This window comes from Balaenoptera acutorostrata, chromosome 15 (genome assembly GCF_949987535.1).
Source record: "Balaenoptera acutorostrata chromosome 15, mBalAcu1.1, whole genome shotgun sequence".
Lineage (NCBI taxonomy): Eukaryota > Metazoa > Chordata > Mammalia > Artiodactyla > Balaenopteridae > Balaenoptera > Balaenoptera acutorostrata.
In genome coordinates, this window is record NC_080078.1 from 33,518,337 (window position 1) to 33,540,825 (window position 22,489).

The 22,489-nt window shown below is 41.5% G+C and overlaps 1 protein-coding gene across 15 annotated transcripts in view; it reads right to left on the reverse strand.

Moving 5' to 3' along the window:
• RBFOX1 (RNA binding fox-1 homolog 1) overlaps positions 1-22,489 on the reverse strand; it is a 1,515,726-nt gene that overhangs the window by 306,520 nt on the left and 1,186,717 nt on the right. The gene's annotated exons all lie outside the window — the stretch shown is intronic.

Here is a 22,489-nt window from a genome sequence, read left to right on the forward strand (position 1 = left end):
TAGATGCCAAAGAAAATTCTCTATTCCTTAGGCATTTTCTGGCCTTGCTTACCATATGTCAACTCTAATGAACAGCTCTTTGGCTAGATGTCCATTCTTTTCTCTTCAGAGTGGAACCCTTTACAGAGAGATGTCTAAAGACAAATATCTAAACTAAACTTACTCGATTTAGGCAGCTTACAGCTCCTCGATTTAATTGCATTACATGTCTATAAGTGGGGAGCAATTTACTCTGAAGTGGTACTTAGGCATCATTCCTCTTGGCTTCTCCAGGAAGCACTTGGGCTAAATTTCTATTTAATGTATGCTGGCTTTGGAACATAAGTACAAATGGCAGGATGTGTATTAATGTTTTAATTATGTGGCGATCCTCTGTTAGAAAATGAATCCAGGATGGACACAGACTTTAATTCCTTTTAACTAAGAAAAACACTTTTCTTGCCATTTTGTGCATTATTCAGTCTCCTGAAACGTGTATCTCCATCAGCTTGCAGCAAGAAAATGGAATCAATTCTGTGAGTTATGCCATTTCCTGTGCTGCATTATCTTTGTAATGTTCTCAGCATTTAATAAGGGCTAACAAGAAGAAGAGCACTTTTGTTTAATTAAAGTAATATATCATTTTTAATAATTAGTCATAATTAAGGTGAATGATTAGCTAGGAAAGATATGAAAAATATACATTCTAGATAAAGCTTCAAGTCACATTTTAAAAGTCCAAAATAAACTCTTGAGGGCTGTGCATGGCTTTTAAGTATGATATAATTTATGTAATGAAATAAATCTTGAGTGTTAAAATACTTAGTGGAACTGAGAATAATGAGTTGAGATAGGATTAGTTTAATTAGTTTACTGAAATGGAGTCTTCATAGTGGCCAAGTGTGATATATTGGCTTTTGTCACTTGAAATAAAAAAGAGGTAATTAGTCCCTACTCAAATACATCGTTTTCCCAGAATAGGTTGAATCTTATTTTAGGCACTAATCTAGGGCCAACTTCCAATTGATTTTATAAAGGCTGCAAGATAAGATCATCCTTCAGACAACTCATGAACCCAATCACTTGAAAGCAGTGGTTCTCAAAGTGGGAGGGGTTTGTCTCCATCCCCAGGGGACATGAGCAGAGTCTGAGGACATCTCGGGGTGTCACAATGGAGGGGGGAGTGCCCCTGGCATCTGGTGGGTGAGGGCCACACAGACGCTGCTAAATAGCCAACAAAGCACAGGACAGGTACCCAAGAGAATGATCCATTCCAAAGTGTCGATACTGTCAAGGTCAAAAAGGGCTGCTGTGAACAGTCAATTCAGCAGCTAACTGTCTATGCCACTGGTGGGGAAGTGTGCCCACTGTCCATAATCTGCAAATCTCAAATCTACATTGTATGACACTTGCATTTCTCCAATGAGGGAAAAAAATTTACTTAATAGTATAGAAATTTTAAAATAATAATAAAAGCAACCTCCCAAAATAATAAATCTTCTAACAGTGAGGCAAAAAAGCGGGTTGATACAAAAATTCACATCCTCTACTTAACGGTTCATTCATGCCACAGAATGCTGTGAAGCTGTTAAAAATATCTATAAATAAGTTTAATGAAATGGAATGGGCTTTCTATGTATCATTTTATGGCTAAATCAAAAGTTACAAAACAAAGTGTATAGCATGGACCCATTTTTATAACTATGTATTTTACACGTATGTATATTCGTTGGAAAAAGAAGTCCGGAATTTTAGAAAGGAGAGTAGGAGTTACTTTTATGTAAGTTCAAAGACTTTTATCCCAAATATTGATTTTTTTCTAATTGCTTCTCATACTTTACTTTTCTCACAAGGTATGTACATTACTTGTAATAATAAAGCAATAATACAGACGGAAAAGGAAAAGGGGCCGGAGAGGAAACAGGAAGTCAGAGCCCAGGAAGACTTCCCTCCTCTTGCATTTGAGTTCAAGGGAAGTGACCTCAGCCCCTCGAAGGAAGCCCTGAGATGAGAATTCCCTATAAAGAGTGTAAGGCAGGAGAATGTCAAGTTGCCAAAATGGTTCACTTTGACACAAAGCCAAAATACAAAGCTTGTTTGATAAAGCATGACATCCTCAAAGTGGCCATGAACTAGGACCTACACGTTAAATAGTCAAACAGAGAAAATACCTGGAAAGTGTTTCAAGCAAGAAAAACTGGGGAGTGTGGAAATCCAAACCCCACATTAAAATACTGTTCTTTCTCTCTCTTTTCCCCTTCACCCTTTAGTGATGACATTTACAAAGCCTGTGATTCCTGTAAGTCACTAGCGTCTTGGAAGAGGAGGCTGACGAGAGGGAGGAGATCCTGTAGTTCCCTTAAATCTGAGATTCTTATTGGAGATTTTTAAGTTTTATTATTGTTTTTTTCTCCCCCCCCCCCCCGCCCCAGAGAATGAATTTCAGCTACACAGTAACTGAACACTCAGGTGAAAACCAAAACACCTGGGTGTTTGTCCTCCATTTGGGCAACGCATGGAGTGAACTGAAGTCACCGTGCTTGACTGTATTTGAAAGCAACCCAGGGTTTGTAAAGAGTGTTTTTTTAAATACACATGTCTATCAATAAGGGGAACTATTTAAACAAATTACAGGACATAGAAGTATGATTACGAGGCAGGTGTTAGTAGATTGAGGTAGATAATTTATATGTACTGATACTGAAGATGTATTCACTATTTTTAAGTGGTGACAGAAAGTCACAGATTATTATATTAAGTGTGTATGCTTCTCAGTGTGTGTATTTTGAATGTGTATCAAAAATATCTGGAAAGATACACTATCAATTATTAAAAGATGGAGGGTGGGAGGGAGAGAGAGTGAGAGAGAAGGAAAAAGAGAGACTTTTATTTTTATTTCTATAATTCTGTGTTGTAAATGTGGTATGTATATATGTATGTATGTATTTAACACAGAGCATGCACTACTTTAAAAACAAACTATGATATAGTTCAGACATACCAAAAGGTATGTAGAAAAATATGAACACATCCATGTAAATGTTACCCAGCTTAGGTAATAGAACATTTTAGGGCCATTGAATTCCCCATGTGAAACCCTCCTCAAGTGTCTCTCTCCCCTTAATCTCTACTAGCAATCAATATTCTGGATCTTGAGCTTTCTTTTTCGTCTATATATGTTTACCACATACATATGCACAGAGTACTAAAACTATGGCATGTTAAATTTTTGAGTAAGTTATCTTGGCCACCGTGCATTATTCACCCAGGATCATATCAGCTAGAGCCATCCTTCTTGTTACGTGTGTCTCCAATTCATTCATTTCTACTGCTCCAGAGTGTTCCTTTGTACATCATTCTATTCAGTTAGGCTATTTCTGATTTATTTTTTTTGCTCCATGAAGCATTACCTTTATTATTTAAAAAGAGCCTAAAAAATAAGATACATTTTGGATAGGAAGAGGCAAGCCACAGTTATTACTGAAGCTCTTTAAGTTTCATGGTGAAAGAGGAAAGCTACATCTCATTCAGTCTCAGTGTTTTCTCTCTTCCAAACACTCCCCTTAACCCTGGAGAACTTAACTACAGCTACTATTGTACTAATATCAAAAACATTGACTACTACTTTTTCCAGTGCTTATGACATGCCAGGAACACACTCGGTGCTACACTTCCATGTGATAAGCACTGTTCCTATTTCCGTTTCACCGATGAGGCCACTGGGCTTAAGAGAGTAAATACCTACTTCGCAGTCTATCTGATTCTAAATACTGGTAGTGGGATTTTTCCAACATGTCTGCTCCTCTCTTGTTATATTAACCCACAGACGGCCACTGCTACTGCCACTTGACAACACACCATCCTACTGCTTTGGAAGGGTCTTTCATGCCCTCCTAGAAGAATGGCCAGGGATGAGGCTGAATTAGCAATTCGCCCAACACCTGTGTCCATGCCCCGCTGTACCAATCAGCCACTGAGAAGAGCAGCAAAGAGGTCATCAGGAAATGACTGGGTGTTGGGAGGAGAGGAAATATAAGAGGAAAGATAAAAGGCTACAGCAGCAGGGAGGTCAAAGCTGAACTTCTCCCGAGTATTCTTCAGGAAAGGGGAGACAGACAATGACTCTAATGCTTCTCACCACCCTGTCCCAGATTAAATGCATCCTCAGGTTGGAGCTGCCACGGCCTTGGTAAAATTCCATACCCAGCTGGAAAATTACCCAAGAGAGAAACGTTACACAAGTACCAGCCAGCTTAGAAGGCTTGACAAGTAGCAGTTCGGGAATAAATTTGGACTTGGCCATGACTGTCAACCTCTCTCTTGTCAAGGACTCTCCCTTGAACTTGGGTCTTCAAGGTACAGCTGGCCAGCACAGGTTCCCATCCCCTAGATCTCTGGACCTGAATGGTGGAGGCTCCTCATCACCTGTACATTCCCCTTGTCCCCCCCCATCCCCCCGCCTGCCCCCGGGATGTTTTGTGCACAGTCACCAGACCTTACCTCATGACACAACAACTTCCCACTCTCTCGGCATAAAGTTCACTCTTCTTATCTTGCCAACCACGCTCTTCTTGATCTGGTGTATCTATTTCTCAAGCTTTCCTTTCTGCCACCTCCTTCGGAACCCAAACCCTCTGGCCACTTGGGCCTCTTAGCTGTTCTTCAGACATGTCAAGCTTGTTCCAAATTTAGGGACGTTGCATGTTCTGTTTCCTGTACCTAGAATGTTCTTCCTCTACTTGTTCACCTGGCTGGTTCCCTCTTGACATTCATGTCTCAGCTGAAATGGCACCTTAACCTTCCCTGAATCTCTGTACTAAAGAGGACCAGTCCCCTAGCTGGTCTTTTACCACCTGGTTGTATTTCTCTGCACTGCCCTTGTCACCCTCTGCCCCTTCTCTCTCTCTCCTCCCCGACCAAGAAATTTAAGTTCCACGCGAGCAGGAAACCTGGATTTTTCGTTCACTGCTGTATCCCTGGTGTCTGACACAGTTCCTAGAGCATAGAAAGGGTCTCAATAAATGTACATGGAATGAGTTAATATACGAATCAATTAATGAATTGCCTTTCGTACCGTTAAGTGCTATAAAGTTCTACTGACCATGCCACAGATAGTTCTGAAACGTTTTTCCTACTCTGCAAATATGGATTCCAGAGCAAAGGGGTTCATCTCCTCCTTAGGCTGTTACTATAGTCTTTTTCCCCAAATGATTGATTTGCAAGCACGGCTGTCATATTCAATATATCTTAATGATGAAATGATTCTTCTGAAACTCTTCCTGTGTGTCACCTACAGTGACAAGCAAAGAATGTAAACAGGTGTGTTTCCTGTAAATGAGATGTCTGGTGATGGGTCTAGCCCAGAAACACATGCCACCACCTCACTCGTGTGATATGGGCTCCTTGTGTCCCAGTATCATTTGCCCCAGAATCCAGTGGGGGGTCATTGATACATACAAGAGCACTTTGTATGGAGGAATTCTCCATGAGTGGAGCAGAACAAAGCCAAGAGAGAAATTTTTAACATTTAAGCTGGTATAAAAAAGGTAATTCCCTGAGTATTAAATTATCTTCATGAAAAAAAAGTGGAATTTGAAAGTTCTTTAACTTTAAATATTTTATACCTTCCATCACTTCTGTAAAAACCTTTATATGGACCTATGGACATCACTGGTTTTGTAAGCAATCACATGATGCCAGGGATGTAAAGGCATACTATCTATGTCTATTGCATGGACCACACCAGTCCTTCATACAACACATGTATATGTGCTGGGGCCTCCTTGTACCTGCCCCCACCCCTCAAGGAAGTTCAAACCCTAGTAGGGAAGTTTTATGTTCCAAGAAAGACGACAGCTACTTTCAAAGATTCCAAAGCCTACACACGCCCTACTGCAAGGGAAGGCACACCGGCAAAGATGAACTCAGCCTTTGCACTGATGTTTGAACTTTTCTGTTATTTAAGAGTCTAAAAACTGGATTAATTATACTTGTACTTCAGAAACAAAAATTCCTTTGCTGCAAGAACCGTGAAAACAAAATGCACTGATGATCTTTAAATGACCCAGAAACCAAGATAATTATAGTTGTAATTAATTACATAACATGACGTCCCACGATAGTCAGCCAGAGGTCTAACCCAGAAAATTCCGAGGTTGGAAAATTTGAATTTAGGGACTTATCACAGACACAGGGCCTCGGTGAGCACTCACCAATTCCTCATCTTTCTTTCCGCATGCTGGACCTCAGGCAGAAATCACTTAACCTGTTCTTACCGCCCATGCTCATCTGTAAAATGGGGATGGGAATCCCTTTCCCCTCGAAAGGGAAGCTGGGTTGAGCCATATATTAATGATTTGAAATAAAATGATTTCCCATACAACACAGTCGAGGAATTTTAATGAAGCTGAGTTGCTAATATCAGATAATAGCAGTAAGAGCCAGTCAGTGCCAATGAGACGCTCTGTTTATTGGAATTTCATCTAAAACGGTTCTTGTTTTACCACATCAACTGGGTGTATTTCTTTTTTTATATAACTAATTTTATTTCAATACAATTATCCAAACATTGTTGATTTCCTTTTTTTTTTGGCCATGCCGCATGGCATGCGGGATCTTAGTTCCCCAACTAGGAATCAAACCCACGTCCCCTGCAGTGGAAGCATGGAGCTTTAACCACTGGACTGCCAGGGAAGTTCCAACTGGGTGTATTTCTTGACAACTTAGAGAAGACTGCACAATTTTATATACATACATATTCCCCAAATGCAATAACTGCTTGCTTACTATTTGCATGATCTCATACTGTTTTACAAATGTGCTTTAGAAATGCACACCCCATATTTTGCAATGCACTTTTTTACAACAATGAAAACTAAAACCAAGCTTCATGTCTGAGTCTAGTATGAGATCCCTGGCTTGTGGGATGTATGGATTGTCCCTCATGGCTCTAGGTCTTAGCCCCACCTACTGAATGCTTATCCTTTATTTTGCTTTTAAGCCAGGAACTTGCACAAGATCTTCTCTTTGCAAAGCCACCTGTATCAGAGAATATTTGTCCAACATGGTAGTAGAGAATAATAAAGTTGTTGCTAGTGTCATAATTAAAAAGTGGGTTTAAAATAATTCATAAAAGCACGGGGAGGCAGAGTAAAGGTGTAAAAGAGGAAGAGAGAGAGAAACCATTCATTTTGTCACTTCCTGTGTTTGGAGGTAAGACGCTATCAGCACAAACTTGACCAGACCAACAAGGAATAAAGAATTTTAACCTACAACGGTTTTCCATCACTGTTTATGCTAAGCGTCTTTCCATCTTTGGAAGGAGCCGGGGATTGAGAAGGGTATAAACGCCTTTGCCAAATGCAGGCAAGAATGGATAAGCACACTCCATACCCGATTCTGAAGCAAACTCTCATAACAGGGGAGCCCAACGCAGGTGTCACTTTTATGGGGTAGGGATTCGATGGCTACTGAAGACATCTTTGTACTCTTACGGGCAAAATGGGGTCCCTGGATCTTCTGTTTTCATTTACCCTAAGCAGACATTGTTTTAATTACCAGACCTCAAAATATATTAGACTCATTGTATCCTGAAATTGATACCATAGGAGACGGATAGCCCAGAAAGACTCCAAATTTTGAAATGAGACAGTGCTGGCTTTGAATACTGACTCAGCGATTTAGTAGTTGGCAATTTGGCCATAGAAGCAATTTTATTTCTCTGAGCTTCAGTGTCTTTATCTTAGGGTATGGATAATGATATTAATCTCCCAGGGTTACTGAAAAGATTAAATAGGATAATACCTGCAAAAGGTCTGGCACGATGCCTAAAACATGGTAGAAACCAAAATGTTCCTTCTTCTCCTGGCACACACACATATACCCATCGACTCTACTAGGACACGGGCATGCCTTAAGACTACCTTTACACTTCCTTCCACCAGTAGGTGTGCTGTACGTATTAATTTCAAGGAACGACAATTAACCACACCACATTTAGATTCCTGAATGCTAAGGCCTTCAAATGCAAGTCCTGGCAAGTTATGGAGGGAGATGCATTTTGGATGGAATGGAAAGAAGGCTATTCCGCTATTTCAAAATACCCAGTTGCTTGAGATCAGATGGGCAAGACTTCATGGCAACAAGCAGATCTCCAGGATATTTGATATTGTGCAAACAAAGCCATTAAAAAATGTCTGGGAGCAAAAGAAGAGGACTGAGTACATGTTGGAGATAAAAGGGAATTTTTAGGTATTTCTAGAAGATTCCCAGGGTTTCTGTTATTATTTTTTTTATTTTAGTTTGGGCATGACAATCGCCCCTTCGTCCCATGCAAACTCATCTTCCTGTCAGGTTAATGTCATAGCAATCATGTGGAGGTGGGATTAGAGTGGGTAAGAGTCAGGTATATTTCTTGGGAAACAAGCCTTAATATACATATCGGCTTAAGGCTAGAGTCTGCTGGCTACAGTTGTGCCATGTCTCAGAACCAAAGCCCTCAGGAATTATTCAGCTCAGCAGAATAATCCAGCATAGCTAGGAATAAGCAACCCACCCATTTGAGGGGAAGCGTATGGAAGACAGACAGGAATATTTGATGGTAATCTTTGTTGTGCCAAACACTGTGCCGAATTCATTCCCAGAAGCGCCTAATGAAGGACATGCCATCAACCCCCTTTTACAGAGAAATCATTGAGGTTCTGAAAAAAGATTTAAAAATTTGAATCCATAGGGTGGTAAATGTTTAAGCCTGTATTGAAACCCAGCTCTGTCTGTCCCCGCAAATCCTCGCTCCGTGCTATTTCCACCGCCCCAGATCACGTGCAAACCCCGATGCTACAATAAAGTGCCAGGCAGTGGCCCTTCCCCCCACTCCATGGGAGCTGTAGAAAAGCTCACGCCATGTCTGGGCCTGTATCTGCCTCTCCATGTGTGTCTCAGAAAGATACTTTATCTTTCAAGGTTTATGGCTCATATCTGTGACTAAAATATCATTTATGACAATCCCCATCTGCTAAGCTTCAAAAGTGATATAGTTTCATTGCAAAGGGCTGCTGGTGGGGGCCTAAGTTACAAGCCAAGAGTTGAGTGGAATCAGAATATACCTGAACTTGATCTCACAGGGAGCTGAGCCTCTTTAAAGTATGTCCGTTTCCTTGGCACAGGATGCTCTGGGAATGTGTCAAGGCCCCAGAGTGTGGAGCCTCCCAGCTTCCCCCGGATCAGAGCAAAGAGCTGGGCTCCTGCAGCCCACGCAGGTCGGACCCCGTTTCTTATCCTGAGCAGGAAAGCAGATGGCCCGGGCCCTCCGTCACTCTGACAGTTATAGACTAGCTGGGAACTTTAGTAAAGAATACGGTTTGCCTGGGCACCCTCTTTTGGCCATCTCCTGTTCACAATCCAGCATTTATTACAAAGGGACTGGAGATCAACACCATCCATTCTGCTGGGAGAGAATGCCCATCACTTGGTGGTCCCACAAAACCAACAAAATGCAGAACAACGCAGACCCGCCTTCTGTCTCCCATCCCAGGATCTCTGCACATCTTAATTTTACCTGGTAGCTTTGCTTTAAGACCATCTTTATTTTATTTTGTCCTAACAACACTTACTGTGGGCTTTTTTCCCTCCTATTTTCAAATGCAATGTTCCCTGTAGTATAGAAAAGATATAGAAAAGATATACAATGTTCCCTGTAGTATGTAAAATATAGAAAAGATAAAATAAAGATCAACTTAGAAGCAGGATACAGTTCATATTTTTGAGATCTTTCTGTTCTCTTTTTCTTTCTCTTCCCTCTTCCTTCTTCCCTTCCTCTCTCTCTTCCCCTTTCCCCCAAAGTTGCTTTCATATGTTGATATATAAGTTTTCTATGAACCCCAAATAATCATAATACATAACCCCTGTTTATTATGGAACGATGGAATAAGAATACCTACTTTCCACGTTGCCCTTTCCCTGTTCCGTGCCCACAGCAGACATCACCAACCCATTGTGAACCACCTCGTTCCTGAGTCAGACAGAATCCTTCTCCAAACAAGTTCCAAGCAGCCACTACTAATCAATCAGGGTTGGCGCACGATGTGAATTCTCCTTCAGTATATAGCCCCTGTCCTCAAGGAACTGACACTTGGGCAGCAAAACGAATAAAGAGGCAAATTTCAAGCAAGATGGTATTATGAAGGCACACATTAGATGCCCGACAGAGACGCAGTAGCTGTCAGATTCTCCTAAGGAGAGTGAACACTGCCTCCCTCTGAGTCGGCCAGCACCTAGATACTCCTTCTATTATGGGACTCAAGAGTGTACGTCGGTTACCTTTCCTCCCGTGAACTCCAGTGCTGAGACCCTGCTTCAACACTGCAGGGAACCTAGCACACGGTCTGAGGTCAAGGCAAGGAGAAACACATCTCTGCATAGTGGATGCTCAGTAAATGCCCGTCTTTTCTTTCTTTTCCTGTATCTTAAAACAGGATGTCTGTATCAATGGTGAGAAAGTGATGAGAACTAGTAGCATTATATATAGTAGGAGGTAAGTTTTGAATCACATCTTTAAAAAGTACATGATGGACACCAGCTTTGACCCCAAAATCACACTGCTAAGTAAATAACATGCCTGTAAAAATTAACCAAGGTCCCTCTATCTATGTTTTATTTCTATATCTCTGTCTACACAGATAACTCAGTGTGTGTACCTGGACTTAATGCTTGTAATAGACTAAAGCAAACAATTGAAGAGTCCATTAAGTGAACTGATTAAATTAGATATGTCACAAGCATATAATGGAGGACAACGGAAAGAGTGATAGAAACCAGTTTGTGCTAATATGAGAAACTGTCCACGGCACGTTTTTACGTCAATGAAAGCAAAGTAAAAGGAAAACAGAGCATAGAATCTGGTGATTTTTTTGTGAAAATAAAACACGTCTGTACACATGCACATATATATCATACATGTACATAGGTACACAGGCTGTATCCTTCCCAAAAGGGTATTTACGAGAAGTGATTGATAATGATTAGCTCTAGTTAGAACTGAGATTCAGAGATGAGCTTTATTTTGCTCTCTTCTTTGCTAGTGTTGGTACCATTTGAATTATTAATCGTGGGCTTACAGCCCTTTAATTTAAACCAAAAAATGTTTCCTGGTTGGTCTAGTTGATGGGACAATGGCCCAGGTGTTTACTTTTTGATTCTTCATGGAAAACATATAATACATAAATGTTATGTTAAAGAAGCAATTGATGAGCTTCGAGTGATGGCGTGTGATCCGGGTGGGAGAAGGGCAGAGGAAGAGGAATAAGGCAGGTGTGGCATTTATTAAAATATCAGGAAGGCTTCTGAGAACCTGCATAGAACCAAAGGTTTTTGGAGGCAAGGAGAATAAAGTACAGGCAAGTCAAAATTACAGAGACATCTGTCCACATAAAATACCTATCCTGCTAATGCAGAAATTCCCCTTTAGGGGGTTTGCTTCTGGGGTCACTGTGCATTAGTATTCCACTCACCAGTGTTGCAGTCACCATTTCTCTCCATTTCTTTTTGACCTCAAGCATTTTATGCATAAATGTCAGTGTTCTTTGCAATTAATCATGCCTACCACAGACTAATTGTGGACAACAGTCATGTAATTAGCCAAAATGTGTCTCAAATATGCATGAATGTTCAGAAAGCACTCACATTCCAAAACCTCGGGTACCTAAACAGGGATATTCGCCACTCTTTCACAAGTCCTTTTGAAATTCAATGTGAACCAGCAAGATAATCAGATCATAGGTGACGGCACCCAGGCCTAGGGTCGGCTAATGAGAAAATGGTATCCTAAAATGCATGCTATGAACTCAGCATAGCGGCACCTCTGAAAATATCAAGCATGCCCTTCAGAGAAGTTAGAGAGAGAGAAGGAGAGAGACAGAGAGCGAGAGGGAGGGAGAGAACACTTAACAGAGTTGATCAACACAAAGATGCCTTATACAATTGGAAGACTCACACACAACACGATGTATCTCCCAAGAGCCAAATATGGTTACAAGTGCCATCATCCTAGTTAGACACAGCTAGTTACTCATCACCAGTAGACCAACCTAGACAACACATTTGCCCATTATTATTTTGTCTTAATATATGAAAAGAAGGTAACCTAAAGCAATAGTTCTCAACCAAGGGCAATCCCTTCTCTAGACATTTGGCAATGTCTAGAGATATTTTGGTTGTCACAGATGGGCTTGGAGTTTCTGCTGGCATCTGGTGGGCAGAGGCCAGGGATGCTGCTAGAAGTCCTATAAGTACAGGGCAGACCACCTCCCCGCCCCCAACCAACAAATAATAATCTGGCCAAAATGACAATAGTGCCAAGGTTGAGAAACTATGACTTAGAGTAATGAAAAATGTAGATTCTGTGATGAAGAAGATCTAGGAGAGTTCACGGCTCTGACAACAGCCCTGTGGCCCCAAGCAAGCCCCTGAAAGTCTGTGAGCCTCAGTTTCTGCCTCTGGAAAGTGAGGATAATACTTTCTACTTTGGAGGGCGGTGGCAAGAATTGGAAACAATGGAAGGGAAAGCACCTGTCACAGAATAAATGGGAGCTATCATCATCTTTGCGACTATTATTATAAACGATTATTTACTTGTTTTTCAATCACATCATCAAACAGAAACAAAACAAACTTCTTGGAGAATCGTGCTATTGCACATCGGGCACCGTGGCAAATATCACCCCCACCCTCCCAGGAATAAACTAGTCTCACTTCAAACAATGCTTACAGTTTGAATCCAACTGACTCCAGACAAAAGTATTGAGATAATCAGCATATTAAAGCCAACACTATAACCATATGTTAATTATGTAAATGATTCATTTTAATCAGCTAGAACCATGTAAAGAGTAACTAGGAATGCAAATGCAGGGAGTTATTAAAAAGCTCATTATTATTCATCTTGGTTCCATGCGTGAACGTATCCATCCAAACAGATGAATTAACAGTGAGAGGAGAGATGAAAGTGCTGGAGGGAGAATCTGCGGGGTACCATCTGTCCGCCTTTGCTGCTGCTCAGGCCTCCACTTTGCAGAAAAGCTGCAAGAGGCAAGAAGGAGACTTTGAGCTTCCTCCTGCTGGTCTGGTCAGCCTCCCAGAGCTGAGGGAGCGCAGTGGTTTCTGTTGATTTGGGTACGTTTGCTTTTTATGGCCGGGACCAGAAGTGCGTGGGTAGCATGGAAACCACTCTGCCGTGTTAAGCAGACTATGGATTTGGATGGGCAGGGTCCTCAATCTAGCCTTGAGTTGTGAAAACCTCCTTCGTAATTCTTTTTTCTTTTTCTTCCACCTTCATTATAACTTCCAGCACCACCACCGTGCTATTTTCTCCCTCATCAGGAGAGCTTATTAAGATATTATGAAATTACTATTAATAATTGATAATGATTATACTTTTCTGTTTTTTTTTTAATTGAAGTATAGTTAATTCACAGTGTTGTGTTAGTTTCAAGTGTACAGCAAAGGGACTCAGTTTTACATATATATATATATTCTTTTTCACATTCTTTTCCGTTTTAGGTTGATCATACATTTCTTACATTGTTATTATTGTAGAGCCCTTTCTCTATGTCCGAATCCATTTTCTCTTTTTTTTCTATTTCATTTTATTTTATTTTTAAAATTTTTAAATTTTATATTGGAGTATAGTTGATTCACACTGTTGTGTTAGTTTCAGGTTTGCTCTTCACCAAGGTCACTGGACTTGAGAATATTAAGTAGTATTATGCCTGCCTCTCCTAGTAACTAAGCCCTCAGCTCAGCTCATTGGCTAATCAGATGCTTCCAGTAGAAATTTATTTCTGAAACTTTGAGAAGGAGGAGGTGTAGCATTCCTGGAATATCTCTAGTTTGCATATCGGGGGTGGAAGCATTAAGGACGAGGCTCTGCATGGCTTATCCACTGACTCATCTTATTTTCCCCCAAATTTTCATGATGTAGTTCATTATCCCCATTTTATAAATACGAGAAAACTCAGCCTGGAGCAACCTGAGGACCTCATAAGGAACTGGAATTTGAACCTAGATCTGACTCCATCACTCACAATTTCCCCTGCTTGAATCCTGATGAAGAAAGTATTAACATGTCTCTGTGTATTGGTGAGGAAACCATGACTCAGAGAGGTTTGATGGCTGGCCTAGTGTCCGGTTGTTGTTCTGGATTTGAACCCAGGTCTGTCTGGCCCTCACTGTTTTCATTACTGCTCTGAGGGTAAGATCCTTGTTGATCCCCTAAAATCATCACCACACTATACCTGCTGGTATAATCAGTGCAGTTCAATAGAACTTTCTGAAATGATGAAATGTTCTACATCTGTACTGTGAAATACGGTAGCTGTGAGCCACATGTGACTACTGACCACTTGCTATGTGGCGAATGTGACTAAGAACCTGAATTTTTAAAATTTGATTTGATTTCAATTAATTAATTTATTTTTAATTTAATTTTTATTTTATATGGGAGGCCAGTTGATTTACAATGTTGTGTTAGTTTCAGCTGTACAGTAAAGTGATTCAGTTATCCATATACATATAGCCATTCTTTTTCAGATTCTTTTCCCATATAGGTTATTACAGAATACTGAGTAGAGTTCCCTGTGGTATACAGTAGGTCCTTGTTGATTATCTATCTTCTATATAGTAGTGTGTATCTGTTAATCCCAAACTCCTAATTTATCCCTCCCCCACAAACCTTTCCCCTTTGGTAACCATAAGTTTGTTTTCTATGTCTGTGAGTCTGTTTCTGTTCAGTAAATAAGTTCATTTGTATTAATTTCAATTAATTTAAATGTAAATAATGACACATGGCTGGCGGCTGCCCTACTGGACAGCATGACTCTAGATTTTCACAAATGCTATCACATCATTTCATGCTCACAAGTCCTCACATATGTTAGGAAAGCCTTTTCACAGATAAGGACTAGGAGGGCAGCTCTATTAAATGGGTGATGGAAGGTTGCACAGGTCAGTGAGGCCTGAGCCAGGACAATCATCTGGCACTTCCTCCTCAGCTCCAATCTCTTTGTGTTGAAAAGAAGAAAAATTCACCACCCTTCTCATTCCAATAAAGAATGGGGGTCACTGGGATGCCCTTTCTTTGTTGGCTTAATCTGAGGATCATGGTCCAAGAGATAACTCCTTTTCTCACCATCAAGCCCCTCAACTACACTAGGACACTTGTTCCATTTTAAAATAATGGGAACTAAAATTAATGATGTTTTGAGACCTTCTTGGAACCTTTTTTTTTTTTTTTTATAGAAAGTCTTTATTTATTTATTTATTTATTTATTTATTTATGGCTGTGTTGGGTCTTCGTTTCTGTGCGAGGGCTTTCTCCAGTTGTGGCAAGTGGGGGCCATCTCTTCATCGCGGTGCACGGGCTTCTCACTATCACAGCCTCTCTTGTTGCGGAGCACAGGCTCCAGACGCGCAGGCTCAGTAATTGTGGCTCACGGGCCCAGTTGCTCCGTGGTATGTGGGATCTTCCCAGACCAGGGCTCGAACCCGTGTGCCCTGCATTGGCAGGCAGATTCTCAACCACTGCGCCACCAGGGAAGCCCGGAACCTTTTTAAGTATATAAAGACTTGATCAATGATGCTGGTAATGCTTAAGCATAGGTCTTCTCAAGATAAATGGGGGTAAAAACTGATGGAATATAAAACACTAGTTTGGGAAATACTTATGGCCTTTCTTCTCTCTAGAGAAGAGATTAAAAACTGGTGACCCTTGGGCTAGTGATGTGTTTAGTTATGTGTAACACACACACACACACACACACACACACACACACACACACCCATATATGTTTAGTTATGTGCAATATGCATATGTATGTTTGGTTATGTGTAATGCATATATATGTGTGTGTTGTGTGTATATACATATATCTGTGAATACATATGTTCGAATTAGTTGCTGGGCTTCCCTGGTGGCGCAGTGGTTAAGAATCCGCCTGCCAATGCAGGGGACACGGGTTCGAGCCCTGGTCCAGAAAGATCCCACATGCCGCGGAGCAGCTAAGCCCGTGCGCCACAACTACTGAGCCTGCGCTCTAGAGCCTGTGCTCCGCAACAAGAGAAGCCACCACAGTGAGAAGCCCGTGCACCGCAACGAAGAGTAGCCCCTGCTCACCGCTACTAGAGAAAACCCATGCGCAGCAATGAAGACCCAACGTAGCCAAAAATAAAGAAATAATTAATTAAAATAAAATAAAATAAAATAAATTCGTTATCATTTGAAAATCATGATGACTATTCTCTTAAAAATCTAGCATTTTCATTTTAGTTTCTTCTGAAATATATCAGAAAACCTGGTAACACAGAGCTTGTAGTACTGCACGGGGAAAGAAAACGACTGTAGTTAAGTAGAAGCTGCGTCCTTTCGATGGAACATATGTGACAGGACATTTGTTTTCTAGTTCCCCACAGTTCCCCTCGTCCTGACTGACGTACTTATGTGGAATTATGTGGGTATCTGAGTCTGGGATTTAGGAACTATCACAAGATACGTAGATTTCCATCTCTTCCATCAACTCTACTACACAAATCTGGACAAGATACTTTATGATGCTCTAGGCGGAGGAATCTCCTCTTTTCTTCATTTGAGGTCACATACCTATTTCCTTTGCAAGGAACCGAGGGCAAATCAAACATCTGGATAAGAATTTACCAGAGCATCCACTGAAGGGAGGGAGACCAGAGGAAACACAGTGTCTGATTTACACCTGGTTCTGGGAAGCTCTGCTGTGACAAGACATCTTCAGGGCTGACGAGGTGATGGCTACAATCAGAATGACAACTCCGTAGCTCAAAAGAGAAAATCCCAAAGGTCCATCCCACACTACCTCATCTCTGCAAACAGTCAAATGAGGGGGCCAGGGGCCTTGACCACTCCCCAGGGTATAGCTGCCAACACCACCCCGTCTGGGAGCATCTCTATCAACTAAATAAACGCGCTCACCAGTAGTGATTTCATGAGTCACTGACACCAGATTGTCTAAGACCAGGCGGAAAAAAAAAAAGATCAAGCCAGAAAACCCATCTGCAATTCATTTCACACCAGACTTTAAAAACACGTCCACCTGACAAAAGTACAATCGATCATTTCATTTCATTTTTAAGAGTAAACATGCTCAAAATTAAATGATTTTGGGGGGTGAGAAGTAAGGACATCCACAAAGCTCTGTGTGGCTTTGTTCTTCATATTCTAATTCCTTCATGTTTCTCTGCCTGATGTTTCCTAATGTACTTTCACTAGAATCCGATTTTTGATCTTTAATCCCTTTACGTGGTTTTCTGTGCGTACTCTGGAATGCCTTTGTAGCTGCCATAATTGGGTCTCTGGCACCATTTTAATAGGGCTTAGCACAATGCAGGCTTGACAAATTTCATCTAAGTTAAAAACAACAACAACAACTATCAATCATCTGAGAAACTGACCAGAGTTTCAAATACACTGCAACAAACGTGTCAAATAGGACACAGTTAGGCCGAGGCAGGCAGCCTCCATGGTGGGACCAGGAAGAGATGACAGAAACCATCTAAAGTTGAGATATAATAGCCTGTATGTCCTAGAGCTTTACAAATTCGCAAGTCTGGAGGCAGAAAGCTGGGCCAGACGATTTTTCAAGGCCCAAGTTGGTTCAACAATCTCACAGTAAATGTCAGGGCCTGGCTTCCCTGGAAACACACACAGACGTTGTTTTCTCTGCAGGTGCCCATGCCTTTGTGAGTTTCGGCCAAGGTGCTCAACAATCTGGCGATGTCTAAGTGACATTCTTTGACACAGCCCTGCTGGAAACAATGTCAGATCTACACATGTCCTGGCAGTCAGGGGACATGCGATGGAAGAAGACATTGTCAACAGGGGTGGCAGCCTGGCTCAAAATAATCCCCTTTCCTCTGGGAGAGGCCTCAGTATACCTTAGTGGAGAGTCAGGGGCCATGTTTGTGTCACATGACCCAGCCCTGCACCCAGACCATAGCTGACTGGCTCAGTAGTGAGCACCCGACCTGTGTTGGGCCAACAAAAACCTTCCCTGGGAGTTTCTGATGTGGAACCAGGGAAAAAGACTCAACCACCCTCTGAGGTCCAAACTTAGAGGCTCAGTAGCTAATAGCAGCCACATTTCCCACCACGTGCAGGAAGCAGATTTGTGCCCGTGAAACCTACACAAAGAAAGGAGACAAGGAAGGAGAATGTTATGGTCCCAGCTGCCCTGGTGATAATCGTATGAGATACACCTGTGTCCTCCTAATAGAGGCATCCCTTTGCAGAAGTCGATTTGAGTGGCATTTCCATCGCTTACACTAAAACGGGGTTTCTCGATCTCTGGACTCTTGATATTTTGGGTGCTCTCATTCTTTGTTATGGGAGGTTGTCCTGTGCACTGTAGAATGCATAATAACAGTGTTTCTGCCTCCACCCACTAGATGCCAGTACCAACACCTCCATCCCCCAAGTTGTAACAACCAAAAATGTCTCCAGACATTGTTAAAGGTCCCCTGTGGGAAAAATTGCTCCCAGTTGAGAATCACCGCACTAAAAGAATTTTAATCCAGCAATTCAACATCAGTAACCAACAAGGTTCTCTGGCCCTGCCTATTCATGGCAACTAAGGTTTGGTGCATGAATTGAGACTATAAAAAAGTGAGTCCCAGTTTAGGCTCTCAGTCTTCGATATGCTCTAAATTCTTCCTTGCTACAAAAAATCTGGCAAGGTCCTTCATATATTTATTACCCTGTGGAGTGTTTCATCTGTTTCTCTGGTTTCTGGTGACATTTATATCTCACAAAGATATTTATGGTTACAAAGAGGAAAAAAGGTCCCCTGTATTCATGGCACTAGTTCTGAAACACAGTCTATCATGAGATTGTATATGTATCACACCGGGATGAATAATATACATGGATATACGCATAGATTATACTATGTTACTTATATATTATCTATATCCCACAGGAGTCATTCTGATCTTTGTGGATCTGTTCCAATATCTATATATCTATATATATTATTTTTATTGGGGTATAGTTGATTTACAATGTTGTGTTAGTTTCAATGTACAGCAAAGTGAATCAGTTATACATATACATACATCCACTCTTTTTTAGATTCTTTTCCCATATAGGCCATTGCAGAGTATTGAGTAGAGTTCCCTGTGCTACAGTAGGTCCTTATTAGTTATCTATCTTATATATAGTAGTGTATATATGTCAACCCCCAAAGGTCCTAATATATTAACGATTAGAATTTTTGGCATCTAATGCCGACAGTCAGTAGTAGCTATTGCACCTTCCTAACAGCATCTTCATATCCTTTTACATGAACTGCCTCTTCCTCATTTACATGCAGAATAACAAATATATGCCCTCACTATGGGAGCCCTAATGGTTTCTCCAGACTTCTTTCAAAAGATTCTCTTGCGGTAAGAACACAACCAGCAAGTATTCTAAATACCTCCTAAGACTTGGAATTTCAACTAGAGAGGTGCAGTGAGAGAAGATATGGCTGGAGGGTCATTTGGATAAAAGAAAGGACACTCATTCTAGAACTAGCCCCCAGTGGTTTATAATCCTCCTGGTATCTTCCTTAGGTGAGAGCCCCTTTCTCTGGTCTAGCTATCAACTCTGTGAGCTACTCAATATCCACCCAATAAATGTTCTCTCTTGCCTAAGGTAGTCAAAGTAGATTTCTAGTACTTCAAACCAAGGAACCCAAACCTGATACAACCAAGAAAGGCCAACTAAAATGGTAAATGCAAAAAGCACAGGCAACTCAAGATCTATGAATTAGCACCAGGATGTATTCAATTTTTTTTCTATTAAAAATGTCAGATTCAATACCTACATTTAATTCCAAGGCCCCTTCTCCATAGTAATTACAAGAGAAACAGATCTCATACTTAAAAAGGCTCTTTCTTTCCTACCAACCAACCAAGTGTTTGGAAAATGGGGAAGCCACAAGCCCAGCCCCTCCCTAGCCACTGATATGAGAGAAAACAGCTCGGCAGACATAAGCTCTTGTAAATTCCTGACCCCACTATCGCCAACACATCGTGCAAGATGGATTCCTCATCTTTAAAATGCTTTGAAAAGATGTGGGCTTTACACTGGACTTAGGAGCTCCAAAGTTGACTGGCTGCTTGACTTTTCCATCACACCTACAAATACAATTTTGTTCTGCCTTCCTGTTCCAAAATATTTCCCCTCAAATGTCCTCTTTTCCTCCCCACGAGATACCAGGAAGGCCATGTGTCTCCTCCCACTTCTGCTGAAGTGTCAACAATGAAACGCAGAAGCTGCCGTGTGCTAACTGGCCCTATCCCTCCCCCTCTACCCGGATGATAAATAGCAAGAAAGACAGGGGAACTTCCAGGCACTTATTTGTTTCCCCTGAAACCGAAACACAGCTACTCCAACTTCTAGGGAAGAGTCATTAAATGCTCCATAAAATGTATTTTGCCTTAAGCAAAAAGGTTTTGTCCTCCAACAAAACAGTCTAACCGGTGCCAGCAGGAAGGATCCAGGGGCATCAAGTCCCCATGTGTTTAAAGGTTCTATGAACTCGTGGTGACCTTTTTCCAGCTGCTCGGCACACTGCCTTGAAAGACATGAGACACATTTTATGCCAGGCGCTTTGCCCGGATGAGAGGTCTAAAAGGGCCCAGTCCTACAGGAATAAAGACGCAGATGTAGAGAATGGACTTGAGGACACAGGGAGGGGGAAGGGTAAGCTGGGATGAAGTGAGAGAGTGGCATGGACATATATACACTACCAAATGTAAAACAGGTAGCTAGTGGGAAGCAGCCGCATAGCACAGGGAGATCAGCTCGGTGCTTTGTGACCACCTAGAGGGGTGGGGTAGGGAGGGTGGGAGGGAGACGCAAGAGGGAGGGGATATGGGGATGGATATATGTATACGTATAGCTGATTCACTTTGTTATAAAGCAGAAACTAACACACGATTGTAAAGCAATTATTCTCCAATCAAGATGTTAAATAAATAAATAAAAGAGCCCAGTCTTCATTATTATTATTATGTTTTTACTAGCTCCAGGGGTGACCTCTTATTAAGAATTTAGTCTGGATCAGACACTGTCCTGAGTGCTCTACACTTGTCATTTCATTGGCTACACATGGTCGTGGTGCAGAATTGGATTCACCCCCCCCCTTTACTGAAGAAGTCAGAGTCTCACTAACTATAAGGAAGGAACACAAAGGTATTTAGACTGGAGGCAGGATTTCTCAACTGCTTAATGTATTCATTTGAAGATTCCCCTCCAATACCACAGCGGACAAGGAGTCCAGGCCGTGTGAAATCAGGATGGAGGCTTTCTGCAATCTCCCCTGTGGTTCTATTTCTGGCAAAGTCCCTAATAATAATAATAATAATAATAATAAACAATAACAATAATAGCAGCAGCAGGAGAGGCAATAGCAACATTAACCACTGGCATCAACAAATCTAATTATCTCAATTACCTGGCAAATTCCGGGCTGGGTGATCTATAAGGCATCCTGTTTAAGGTTCTGGAAACACTCCATGTGTATCTTGCCCTTTTTCTCTTCTTTTCTATCTTCTTTCTTTTTTTTTTTTAACAGATTATGAAACTAAGGTTCAGAGAGGCTGAGTGACTTGCCCAAGGTCACATAGCCAGTGCATGGCTGAGTTAGAGATTAACTCCAACTGCATCTGATTCCCACATCTGGGCTCTTGATCTGTACATTATAAAATACACATGCTGTCACATATGATTTTCTTACTTAATGTTCAGTCACTTCACAGTAAGTGCTCAAAAGCACACATGCACATTCACATTTACACACAATTTGCCCTCCAATGGTTCAGCCTCTAGAATCGGTATATGTTTTCTACTACTGTCATGAGAACATGGGCATGACCAAATCCAGGAATCCTTCCCTTCTTCCTCCTACCTCCACTGGGTGTGGGAAGGCGATGCCCACGTGGTTTGGTTGCTTTAGTTATCCTTATGAGTAGAAATAAGGCCAGAGCAGCTGCAGAGGAAATAGTCCCCTTTTTCACCGGCTTCCCTTCGACTCACCTGGTCTAACTTGGACTTAGTCCACCTCAAGGAGCATGAGGGTGTTAAGCAGGAGATGGAGTGGGTCTCAGTAAAGCAAAAGGAACAATTCTCTCCTGCTTTGGGGAAATGCCACTGCCTTGTTCTTTGATGCAAAATGGTTTTAATCTTCCCCAAGAGTAAACATCTGCTTAATGCAAAGCTTTCTAAGTCAATTTAGGCCTCCTGTAAGTGCTGCCTAGAAGCTCCACAGCTATTATGGGCAGGCCCAGCGAGATGGAACTGCTATAAAATGTTCAGTGACACAAATGGTTCTTTCAGATCCAGAACTTGCATGAAACAGAACTGGCCTCACTGCGCAGGCTCGTGGTGGGCAGGTTAGGCGCTGAGACTCAGAGAGAGGGCGTCCAAGGGGAGGAATGGGAGCTCTCT